This window comes from Ictidomys tridecemlineatus, chromosome 4 (assembly GCF_052094955.1).
Source record: "Ictidomys tridecemlineatus isolate mIctTri1 chromosome 4, mIctTri1.hap1, whole genome shotgun sequence".
Classification (NCBI taxonomy): domain Eukaryota; kingdom Metazoa; phylum Chordata; class Mammalia; order Rodentia; family Sciuridae; genus Ictidomys; species Ictidomys tridecemlineatus.
In genome coordinates, this window is record NC_135480.1 from 141,229,359 (window position 1) to 141,242,774 (window position 13,416).

At 40.1% G+C, this 13,416-nt stretch overlaps 1 protein-coding gene across 31 annotated transcripts in view; it reads left to right on the top strand.

Annotated features, from left to right (window-relative positions):
• Positions 1–13,416, top strand: part of Trpm3 (transient receptor potential cation channel subfamily M member 3) — an 819,042-nt gene that overhangs the window by 780,902 nt on the left and 24,724 nt on the right. The window lies entirely within an intron of this gene.

A 13,416-nucleotide genomic window follows, 5' to 3' on the forward strand; every position in this document is an offset into this window, starting at 1 on the left:
GGCTCTCTTAGGAAGTGACTTTTAAGCCAAGCTACACAGAATAAGCAGTTTGCCAAGCAAAGTGTGGAGGAGCCTAGGGAGAATAACTGCCTGTGCCAAGGTCCTGAGGCAGGCAGGGGGATAACTCCTGCCAGTGACAGAGAGCAGACAGCAGGGTGGAAGGAGAAAGTGCAAGGGAGAAAATGGTGCAAAATGAAGCTGGAGAAGCAGACAAAGGCCAAGTCCTGCAGGGCCTTTCAGACCAACCTAAGAACTCAAAGTTTCTCCTCCATTCTCTGAGAAACCTATGAAGGGCTGTGTGCAGGAATTGAGTTGGTGGTGGAGATAATGATGATGGTGGATTGTGTGTGTGTGCATGTGTGTGTGTGTGTGTGTGTGTGTGTGTGTGTGTGATGAATTGCATAATTTTCTCTCCATTGCAGCAGCAATCCAGGGTTGTTTCGTTGTGTTTTGCAGTGATTGGCCTCAAACCTAGGGTCTTGCACATATGAGGCAGGTACTCTAACACTTAGCCACATCCCAGCGCCCCATAGATATTTATGAGGATCAAACTTACCAGAGCTTGCAGATTAAGAGCTGGCAAATTTAACTTCTAAATTCAGTTTGGGGACTTTTGTTGTTGTTGCTGCTTTTGTGAAGTGTGTATGAGTGTAACTGGGCATTAAACCCAATGGTACTCTACCACTGAGCTACACACCCAGTCCTTTTTATGTTTTTATTTTGAAACAGGGTCTCACTAAATTGCGAGGCTGGCCTCAAATTTGCAATCCTCCTGACTCAGCGTCCCTAGTCACAAATCACCGACTGAGATCATAGGCATAAGCCACTGAGCCCAGAGAGTTTTTTAAGTATCTTTTTGTGGTACTACAGATTAAAACCAGAGTCTCACACATACCACACAAGTGCTTTACCACTGGGCTACCTCCTTAGCACCTCTTATTTTTTCATTTCGAGATAGGTCTTGCTAAGTTGCCCACACTGGCCTTGAACTTGTGATTTGCTTGCCTCAGCCTCCAGGGTAGCTGGGATTACAGGTGTGCACCACCACACATGGCTGTCCAGGTTCAGTTATGCTCTTCTGTGCTGACTACATGGACTACAGCCCCACTCCTAGTTGTGAAATGAAGTGATTGGACTTGACTTTACCAGTGGTGTTCTCAGCTGGGGCACCATGACCTCCATATTTTGGAAATTTTATCTTGGAAAGTCGAGGGGTGTTTTGTTTGTCCTTCCTGATTGGCGGGTGCTGTTGGCATTTAGTCGGTAGGCTTTCACAATAAAGCATTGTTCTCCATCCACACAGCTTTCCAAACATTCATGCAGTTTAAAAAAGAAAATCCTGTTTATAATTATCTGAGCTTAACTCCATTTCTATTTAAATATATGATATTTCTGCATGTTCTTAATAAGTCATGGATTTTTCCATTAATGAAACCAGCATAAAAATCAAGGGAGTTGGCATTTTGTTTGCTTTGAAACTTTTTCAAGTGTTGTTCATAGTCTTGGAAAATCAGCTCACCGCTGACAAACCTGCTCCTTGTTTTTGAGTCTTAAATCTGTCTACATTTATGTATGTCCCATTTATGGAAATATATATACATATCCACTTAGTGATAGCTTCTAGAATAGTCATGTCTGAACTTTTATAGATTGAGATATATATTACTATATAATAAATCATTGTCCTTTCATTTCTCCTTTATATTAAAATTAGAATAATATGTTGGTTTTCTGTGGTTATATGTACAGATAAATTATATCATCAATAAATTTCATTTTAGAAGATTCAAGGAGGCAGTAAAAAAATATGTATTATAAAAACGGGATGTTAGATCTGATGAAAGTTGACAACAATTGAACAAATCTGTTCAGTGATTTCAAAAAGCTGCAGTTTTAGGAATCTGGCTACTTCTTACCTTTCAGCAGTCTCTTGGTAACTTTAGCCTATGAGAATTCTATGTACAAATTTTATTTTGTTAAATGATATAGAGTTAGTAGGGTTCACAATACCAGTAGGGGGCTGGGGATGTAGCTCAGTGGTAGAGCACTTGCCTAGCATGTGCAAGGCCCATAGGTTCCATCCCCAACACTGCAAAAACCAAAACCAAACAAACCAAAAAACAATAGTGAGATGTCATCCTAGTATCTTTTGTCCCCTAATATGACATAATAAAAAAGCCACTTTTCCTTTGTGATATTCTTCTCCAAAATTTATAATTCTAGTATAATCATGAGAAGAAGAAAAAATTTAAACACACCCAAGTTTTATTAAATTTTATTAAATACTCAATTGGAACTTCTCAAGAGTAGCTGGGTCATGAAAAAGGAAGAAAAAATAAGCAACTGTCCCCAACTAGAGGGCACTAAAGAGATATGATGATTAAATATGCTGTAGCATCCTGGATAGGATGCTCTTGGAAGAGAGAAAGGATAGCAGTAGAAAATTGATGAAATTTGAGTCAAGTTAAGAATAATGTACCAGGGATGTAGCTCAGTGGTAGAATGCTTGCCTAGCATGTGCAAGGCATTCTGGGTTGGATCCTCAGCACACACACACACACACAAAAAAAAAAAAAAATAGAAAAGGAATAATGTAAAACGGTAACATAAATGTACATTTCCTAGTTTGGGCAAATATATAATCGGTATGCAAGGCTTCCATATTAATGAAGACTGGGCAAAGCATACACAGTAATCCTCTGCGCTATCTTTGCAAACTTTTCTATAAACCTAAAATTGCTCTATTTTTTTAAGATTATTTAAAAATATAAAGAAGACAGTAGAGATCCTTTGAATATAACTGAAGGAAATTTTTCTAAAGATACAAAATAACCCTTACATCATAAAAAGGCATAACTAAAGCTGAAGAAATGCTGTTTTCTCTAGGCCCTCCATAGCCCATGGGAGCCACTGACAGCTGAAGTGCAACCTCAGGTCTTCCGTGAATGCACAGATGCCAAGAGACAACAGGAGCCGAGTGGGTGGGTCAGTCAAATGCATTGAGACCAAGCTTTGAAGGAGCCAGGGGGGGGGGATTGAAGGCAGCACAGAAAGGCTGATTGACAGAAGCGAAAAGAAGGATTAATAAGCAGGCTGTTCTTGAGAAAAGCTTGTGTCAGGTAGTAATGATATATGAGGGTAATAAAAATAATAATAGTAAATACTTAAAGAGCACTTTCTATATATCAAACACTGCCCTGCATGCTTTATGAACGCTGACTCATTTAATCCCCATAAGAATCCTATGAAATGATCACTTCAACCTATTTTTAGTGGGTAAAAACACTGAGGCACCTATGGATTTGGTCAGACCCTGGCAAATGGCCGTTTTTTTTTGCAGGTCAAAAAGGGTCTATTCTCAGAAAGTTCCTATGGCTCATATTTGCCTAATCAGTAACTTGCCTAAAATCCAAAGCTTTTCAAGAGGCAGAGCTTGGCTTTAAACTCTGGCACTGGCCTCAGATGCCTGGGCTGTGAAACTCCAGCTCTGGCACCTCTCCCAGAAATAGCATTCCCTGAGCATGTGCGATGTGCCAGGCCCTGTGCTAAAGTTTTACCTGTGCCACCAACCACCCATTCATCTTCTCAACAGCTCTCTTGAGGTAGGTGTCGTTATCACCCAATTGAGAGATGAAGAACCAGCGGCCCGGGCAGTTGAAGCACCAGCCACAGCTCACACGGCTAATATGTGGAAGAGCTGGGATTTGAACCCACACCACCTGACCCCCGAGCCTTGGGTTCTATCTCTTGTGTGTTTGTAGGTATGGCAGGATTTGGACTGAGACAAGCTTTGACTGTAGATGGACAGTCTGGAGAAATGAGGTTTTTCCTGTCTAACCTCCAGGCAGTTGCTCAGGGTTTTCTAATTTGTGGGATTCACAGGAGGAAGACATATTTTTCTCGCCAACTCAAAATGACTGATAATGTTATTCAGGTGAAGTCAAAATTTTAATCTCTTCCAAAATAAACAAAGAAATAAGAGAATGAAAGAAAATGGGGTAAAAAAAAATGTGAACAATTGCAAGATAGACTACAAAGGTATTTCAAGTGTTCCCATCCTAGAGATACTTGAAATTGAGCAATTTCTTTGAAATTAACTAGCTTCTTCCTATTCTCCAATGATTCGTTGATCCATTCATAGACATTTGGTGCTTAGATCTGTTTTATCTAGTAGTTAAGGGTCATCTCATAATGGCCCAATATTTCAGTCTACTTAATTTACACCAAGATTTTCTCGGGGAAAGAGGGGAAAAAATAGCTGGATGAATATTGTATACAGAGAGTTCCAGAATCCAAAGTAACCCTAATTTTGAGCACCAAGTAGTTCAGATTACCAAGTGCACACAAAGATGGAAGCATACTTAAATTTATCTCTTTAAATCTCAAAATAGAGTGAATTAAGTCCTATGAACCATTGTTCACAGATCAACACTCCAGGTCAGTTCCACCAAAACATAACTTAGATTTGGAGACAAAGCATAATAAGCAAAAAAAAAAAAAAAAAGTTAATTTAAAAAGTGTGTGTGTGTGTGTTTGAATGTGTGTGTGTGTGTGTGTGTGTGTGTGTGTGACTGCAGTAGTATTCTATGAGAACAAATCTACCTCTTGGACCTTGAAGCCTATAAACGTGATTGTGAGCATCCTGACTGGTCTCAGATGCTGACATACAGGCTTCTACCTACCAGTTCACAAAGCCAAAGCCTTTTGCCTGAGATTGCTAAAGTTCACATTTCAGGATCCTATTATAATCTGGGACCAGTTGGAGCAGTGCATATCCATGACAACCATCTATATAATCAGTTCCTTCAATCACCTAGTAACATGAAATAATAGAATATTCTTCATGACATGCAGCAAAACAAGATTTTGCTTTGCTCATTGCTTATATAAGCCTCATTAGTTGGTCTTTAACCACTTCTTGACAGAGATCCTAGTGCAAACCAAGTCCTGCTATGCCAAATGAAGCTATCCGTAAACAAGGTGCAAAGAGCTATATCTAAGCAGAATGCTTATTGTTGGGTCCATCTGCACTGTAGTGAAATGGAGGGGTCTCTGTTTTCATGAATTTCAAACAGATCTAGAATAAACAAGACCCGAAGGGGTGTTCCACTGAGTCTGTGAATCTGTGGAGGGAACCACTTTGTCTAATACCCTATAAATAATGTTTCTGAAGCCGAAATTATTTATGTCCTTGCCAGAGTATCAATTTACTCATATTCAAAGGAGTTATTGTACAACAAGTAAAATGAAAACTGGTCTTTTTGGTTTCATTCATTATATTTGTGCTAATAAGCTTTTTCCACTTGCATTTAATGTATTATCTACCAAAATGTGTTTTGAAAGAGGGCATGTTGGCCAAAATCCCTTGTAGTCAAACTCACTCTCTAAAATCACTATAACATGGCAAGAGTATTACTTTTGGACATCATTATTTTATAGCCACTATCCCAGACACAAGGATGGCAAGGGAAATCTAAATGCAGATATCTGAGCATTAAATCAGCCAGCCTTTAAACTGAATCTCAAACTCCTCACCAGGAGAAATAATACAGCGCTGTAGTTAAGATGGTAGAATCTTAGATTTGAATCCAGCAGCTGTGTACCATTAAGAAGTTACTCACCTATTTGTGGCTCAGTTTACTCATCTATGAAATGCACATTTTTTCCTCCTATTTTTATGAGCTGAAATTTAGAAAGCAATCAGAATGGTGCCTAGAATATAGCATATAAGTATTCTTAAACAAAACATTTTTTAAAGTAAATGAATGAGCCAGAAATTCTAAAATGTTACCTGCAGAATTTATGTCACTTTTTTTTAATGATCAGCCTCTCGGACCTTAATACCTTGGTAAAAATGGAGATCAAATGAGGTGCTATGTGTAAAAGCACTTGACCTAGAACCTGATATGTCTTAGAGAAGTGGATGGTTGAAACTAGAATTTCTTGCTAGATAATTATGAGTGCTTGCTGCACTGGAATTTCAAACTTGTTTTATCAGATCCATATCAACCCTGCTCTCTGAAAAGTGGTAGAGAAAAACTTTGCCATCTGCTTTGTGTCTTTACAAGTTAGCACATCCTACTGTGGCCCCAATGAACAATCACCATGTTCATTCCACTCGAGATTGGTTTTATGTAGCCTTAAATTGCCTCTTATGCAAGCATCTGACTGCAGTCATGCATGCATGAGGCCACTCCTATGCATCTTGTTAGCAAACTTGGAAGTCAAGTTGAACTTGACCTCTTAACTTTCTTTCAGCTCTCTTCTTTCTCTCACTTTCTTTTTTCTCTTCAATGTGAGTCTGTGTATTGTCTGCATTTATATGATCATTAAGAATGTGGCCCAAAGTCTGAACATTAACCATACTCCTTCTACTAAATAGTCACACAAGATACAGAGAAAGAGAGAATATTCTTTTAGAAACTTCCCAAGTTTGCACCCTGTGAGAACCAATCCATCACAGCCCAGTGAACGGCTTTTGTTTTACAATTAGGCAAGGGATATAAGTAGAAAAAGACCAACTTGTTTCCTTTCTGCATAGGACCTAGAAACTGGCCAGTTTTTATCCTGCTTGTGGTTTAGTTTTAGGATTTTCCCACAGGTCTATTCAGACTAGCTTGGCCAAAGAAAACGTGTTCAGGGCAGAGCTGTATGAAGCATATGCTTATTTAAAATGTGATGGCTACATTAAAAAAAAAAAAAAAAAAAAAAAACAGATGTAGGTCAGCTTTCCTGTGTCACCAGCTCATACTCTGGAGTGTTTGTACACCAGGAAAGTGAAACCACCTTATTTTCAAATATTCTAATGAATGTGATGAATGGAGTTGATATTTTGGAGAGAGGGGTTTCTGGCCTAAGAGAAGAATAGAGATTTTCTGAAAACTATCTCTTACACTTAACAACAACAAAAGTAAAACCATTCTGTCTTCATGAAGAAGGGAAGTAAGAATTTAAATCTACCCTTCTCATATATTTTATGATGAATATGCTCACCATTTAGTAGAATTGTCTAGAAAATTTTCAGATGCCCATGATTACAGCTTTGGGTTAAATTTCCTGCCTTTGGAAAGATTAAGGTACTTAAAGGATGGAAAGGTTTTGCCTGTACCTAAGCTTATTGTTCTTGAACCCAGTCGGTGTAATGAACAGTGTGTGCTGAACAGCAATCACAATGGAGTTTAGCTGCAGTGAGAAAAGCTGGGTTTGTGCCCTGATGCCATCAATAAGAACCTATCCCTCTCCCAAGCCTCATGCTGTGAGGTTTTCGTCTATCCATAAAAGTTTCTTTTGCTCAAACAGATTAGAAATCAGCTTTCCTTGGGCAGACTGCTGTTTGGCCAATAAAGGCAGAATCGCTGTGTGTGGGTGGAATTGAGAGAAACCCGCAAGAGCCCTGGCACCCATCTTCATTAGCGCTCCACTTCCTTTTTGTAGGTGGATGTGAAAAGGAGTCTGAGAGTCACTGTTGAGGACAGCAGGGCAACAAAACGGAGCTGCTTCCGGTGATCCACCTGGGTGCAGAGGGTGCTCCTTGATTCATTTAAGTGCTCCTCAAACTATTGGGGAAAACAGAAGCCATGGAGAGAGGGTTTGCTTCACAGATAAGAAACCATCCGGAGAAAGCTGGAGGGAGGGGAATGACTCACTTTCTAAATCAATCCAGTAAAGGATTACAATCAATAATAATCTAAGGTTCTTCCAAAGGCTCCGTGTGACGCCCTCTTCCTTCCACCCCTTAGCACTCTTCTCTCCCCTCCACTGCGTCTTCAACATGACTTCAGGTAACAGGGACCTTCTTGGGTCCACAGAACACGCCAGGCAAGCATCCCTCCGGGCCTTTGCCTAGCAGGGCCTGCAGCTTGGAGCACCCTGTCCCCAAGCCTCTTGGCCAACTCTTTATCCACCACGTCATGCTAACTCTTAGCCACTCATGCATCCTCTGAGCCCTCTGCCCTGTTCTACTTTGTCTTTCCTCCCATCTTTCTTATCACCTAACACCCTCTCAGTTTATTCATTTTTAGCTGTTTTTTTTTTCTTGTCCACTACCATCACCCCTACCACCACCATCGCTTCCCATCGTCTGCCTGTGGCAGGTGGGGATATTGGTGTCTTGTTCTCTGGTGTATTATTAGCACTTACAACAGCACCTGGCTCCTAATAGGAACTCCATAAATACTTTCTGGATGAACAATGAGGGAAGCTGGGCATGTATCATCATCATTTTAAATATTAATTTTATTATCGTTATTTAATGAGGCTTAGAGATGAGGAAACTGAGGCCCAGGCACATCAAAGGATTGAACCCAATGGTACACAGATGACACAATGTTAGATCTAGGTCTCAAACTAAACCTGAGTTGGTGCCTCCTGTCTGTATTGACTTCAAGGAATGATTTTAGTAATTAGTTGTGGGTAGCTACCAAAACAGGAAACATGGAATAATGCCGTTGTTTTAAATATCCAAACTATCATAGATAGCTGAGTGCCTTTTCCTCTTCCTATGTCCCCTCACCCCATTTCTCCACTTGATTGGCATTAGTTTATTGTTTTTAACAGATAAATCCATCAAGATAAAAATGTTCACTTATTTTATTTTAACCAACATGTCAATGTTAGTGCACTCTACAGGAGTGTACTGTCACCTACTTATTTTATTATAACATTAGTGCTTATATCCAGCATACGTTGCACTTGGATTCACAACACAATAGCAAGTGCTGGGCACTGGCATCTAAACCCACCAACAGTTGTTTAGGTTCTAAACAGAACATGGACTGCATGCTACCTAGATTCTTTGCTGTTTGAGGATCATCACTTGCAGGGTTGAAAAGCTCTAGTTTTAAGAATAAACAAATAATAGGCAGGGAGAACAGAGCTCAGGAGCTGGATGGCAATAAATAAATGAGAGCATTAAGAGGGCATTATGCCAGCAGATCAGAACTAAGAGCATGAGCCATGAATACAGATGGGTTTCTTGCTTTGTCACAATATCTTACATTGTCATTATTTGTAAATAATGTCAGCAGGAACTTGTGTTTGCTTACAGAGGCATTCCTGAATATTAGGGGCCATATTGATTGCTTCTGTAGATGTCATATAACCCCTCTGGCACAATCCAATGAAAGTCGTTGGGAGTCATGGATCATTTCTGTGGAGCTGGTACAGCCTCATGTGCCCTGAGGTGCATCTGCACAGAGATGCGCCGTCCGGCTCACTGCACTGATCTTTCTAGGCACAGACTGCCCTGATGCCACATTGCTGGTTTCTCCTTTATAAGACAACCCCTCTTGAAAAGAGCCCTGGTTCTTACTTCTTCAAATATCCTAAAGATGGATGGGTTTCTGAAAAAAAGTATGTGATCCAATTTTAAACAAAACAAGTGCATTTTCATCTGTTTCATGGAGACGAAGGTAGTGTGGACACTCAGGGGAAGCTCTCCATGGTCAGCACAATGCAAGTAGAGTCATGCTTTGCTGCCCCTGTGATGGAAAGGAGCCCTCCTTCTGCCCTCAGAACTCTGGAGAATGTATTGTCACAAATTGAGTCGCCATGAGAACACTGCAATCAAGAATTCTGATGGAAGCGGACAGCAGCATGATAAATCTAGAAAAGTAGATTATTTTATTTCCCTTTTTTCTGAATTTTTTTGTTGCTATTTTGGTGCAAAGAAAAAAAGCTAATTTAATCCTATTTGTTTAGGCAAGTTTTTTCAAGGAGTGTAAGGAGGAGGAGGAGTCAAGCCCTTGGTAAAATAAAAGTGTGAGTTAAATGATTTTATTTCCAATCCTCTGTGAGCCCTCTCCTGCCATCTCAGTGGACTCCTCCCTAACCCCAGAGTTCCGGGCACTCTGGATCTTCGCCTCCTCTGCTGAACTCCTGGTCTGAAGCTGCTTCTCTGGAAGGTGCTAATGACACACTAGAGGGAAATGTTGATGGCAAGAAAACAAAACCACTCAAACTAGATTAAACAAAGATTGACTGTAAGCATGTAAGAGGAAACCGCAGAGGCATCCAAAGACAGGAAACAAGGCATGACGTGAACTGACTGGAAATGAACCTGGAAGTGACTTTGGCCAATATTTGCTTTCTTCTCTACTTCTCTTCAGCCTCTGCCTGTCAATCATCTCTCTCATTCTCTCATATTCTCTCTCTCTGTCTCTCTCTCTCTGTCTCTCTCTCTCTCTCTCTCTCTCTCTCTCTCTCTCATATTCTCTCTCTCTGTCTCTCCCCCCCTCCCTTCTTTCCTCTCCCAGTCTCAGTAAAGATGGCTTACTTTACTTTTATATAACCAGTGTGGTCTGGCTGTATATGACCTTTCAATTAAGTAGCTGCTGTCATCTAACTAAAGTCTCTGCACTGATTAATTTCTAAACACAAGGACTCTGATTAGTCACCAGTCATTCAGTGAACTCACCCCTCCTTGAGCAATGATGGGATCTGCTCACCAATCGACCATGACCTGAATGAAGTGTGGGTAGGGAAAGAAATGAGGAAAGGGCTTTGTCAACCTAGAGGACCTAGGGCTGCCTTTTCCAGTTGTGTACAAGGCAAGGAAAGATGAATGCATGTATCAGGTATCTATTAACCCAATAATGCTGTAGAGCAAACCACCCCAAACTCAATGGATTAATGCCAAAAAACATTTATTGCACTCACAAGCCTGTGGGTTGGGTAGATTTTTTTTTTTTCTGATCTTGGCTAGGCTTCTCATATGCCAAGGAGTTCAGTCGACGATCAGCTGATCCAGAACAGCTTCAACTCAAGACAACAGAAGCCACTAGGAGCTGAGGCTCTGTGTGTCTCATCCTCCAGCTGGCTAGCTCAACTGGGTCTGTCATGGGAATGGCTGAAGTAGAAACAGAAACCCTCAAGGGTCTTTTCAAGTTTCTGCATGGGTCACATTTACTAACATCCTATTGGCCAAACCTACCAATGTGACCAAATTCAGAATCAACGGGCAAAAAGATACATTCTACCCATTCAGTGAGAGAAACTGAAATCACTTGGCAAAGGAACTTGAATACAGGGACGGAAGAGAAACTTGATCTGTTAATATAGTCAGTCTGCTATATCATGGTAACAAACTCACCAACATGTACAGCAGACTAGCATACACGTATATGCTTCTCCAGCAAGATTTCTACAATGTCTTTCTGATAGGAATTCCCAATACAAAATAATGAACTACCAATGTTGGAATGTTGAAGGCTCAAGTAACAGCAAGTAAATGCAATTTTTGTATCTAGATAAAGCTAGATATATAGATAGCAAGAACACAGAACTAAAAATACAAGGAGAATGGAATTTCCTCTCTCTTCCCTCCAAAAGACTCTCCAACATGTGCACAACATACATAGGCTTGTGACATCCTGATTTCTAATTCACTAGATTTGAAAAAGAAAAATTTCAACTTAATAGTGCTTTCTGAATAGCTCAAAGCTGAAACTGTGCAAATAGCAGGTGGGCCTAAAGAGTTAGAGACTGTGTTTTTGGACCCTAGTTTGGGGATTAGTAGAGATATTTGCTCCTCTTCATGAAATTGTGGAGTAATAGAATTTGTTAGGCATCTATAGGGTTTGGCAATCTTTCAATCCAGCATTTCTCAACATTTAATTGGTCACAAATTCTGTTCACTATTTTGTAACTTCTGTTCTGGTCTTTGAAATTTTTAAACTGACTCATTTTTTTAAAACTCTCTTTAAAAAATTATAACATGGCCATAAATTGAAAATCAGTATGTTATGAGTTAAATAAAAGATACTCATAGAATAAACAGAATGAAAGCACTAGGTTGGTATGAATTTCTTGCCAGAGGTTTGAACCTTCAGCCCACCTAGACTTCACCAAGAAGGAAGTTTAGCAATGGTGAGAAAAGTGTTAAAATAAATATCATTCTCTGACAGCTTCTCTCTGATGGGGTCAGGACAACAGAAGAGTCTTGAGAAGGTCATCACCCTATTGCTATCTGATTCAGTGTTATTTAACACCCTGTCCCTGTGTCTCAAACTACTCCTGGACTTCCTGAGCTATGTATCTACCATGCTGTAGGGAGTGTCATCCAGAGATGGAGGATCTGAGGCCTCCTGCTAGTTTCCAATGGTTGCCTTTGTGCCACATCATGACCAGTTGGCATCTTACCTAGCAGTTGGATTAGGAGAAGGGAAAAGACGTAAACCACCAAAGAAGCAAATGCAGGAACCTGGTTGATGGTGCTTCCAACTCTATGGACTTGGGAATTACCTTGTGTTTGATGAGCTCTGCTCTCCAGACCTCCATGACTAGGGCACATTGGCAATCATGAACTAAAGAAATAGGAATGTCCTCATGTGTCCACAGAGAGGGCTTCTGCCTGAATCTACCACAATCCAAGGCCTTCAGATGAGGAAACTTCTGGAAGGATGTAGCCACACAGAGTGAAGCATCTCTAGTTGTCCCATCAAGGAGAGTATTATATCAGGAAAAGGCCAAGGAACAGCATTATCTAAATCAAATTCACTCCTGGAATAAGCCAGCAGAGCTGTGCTAATGGCATGCTAAATCCTCCACAGTGAAATATAGATTTTTCAAAAGGAAATGGAGGAATCCTCTTTGTCCCATTATCTTTTCAAGATGGATTTTTAGTTGAAAATCCTTTCTTTAAAAAATGAAATAGGATAAATGTAGTCAGATATTCAACTAAGCTCTTTATTCCATTGCCTGCAATTTGAAATAATCTGTTGGTACATATCATCAGACAGGAGAGAAGGAACAATCTTCAAGAAATATCCTTTCATCTTATTTTTAAGGATAATGTTGATTATATCAAACATTAGCCAGTGTTTCATTTTTAGTTTCTCTTACTTTAGGGGCAACAATGTAAAATAAGCACATGAAATAAGTAAGCATTTCCTTTCCCTGCACATTATCAGCTAAAATGGCAAGTGTCTTCGTGTGGGGGGTATGAGTACCACACCTGACACCTATTACATGAACCTGAATTATTTCTCTGCACTCTGGACTTTAAAGTGTTCCGTATACCTGATACTTTATCTGCATAGTTCAGGCCACAGTTGTTTGTGTCAACAGGAGTAAGCCAAAAGCCAGCGCCTCTAAACTGTCTCTACATTTCTGTTTTATTTGTAATAGAATCTCCAGTGCCAATTGCTACTGGCACTTAGCAAGAACTAGGTATTTTTTGGACAAATGCAATGATTCTGGCATTATCTCTGATTAGCTGTGTGGTCTTGGGTAAGGTGTGCACTCCTCAGCATGTGTTTCCTCAGCTGTAAAAATAAGGACAATGTATTCCTTATGGAGCTGCTAGGAAGTGTAAGTACAATGGCTGACATGAAGTGCCCAGCATAGAAGTTGGCACCTACTATGCTTTCCACAAATGTTTATTCCAAATCTTCACTGATCTGAGGATCTCAGATCAAG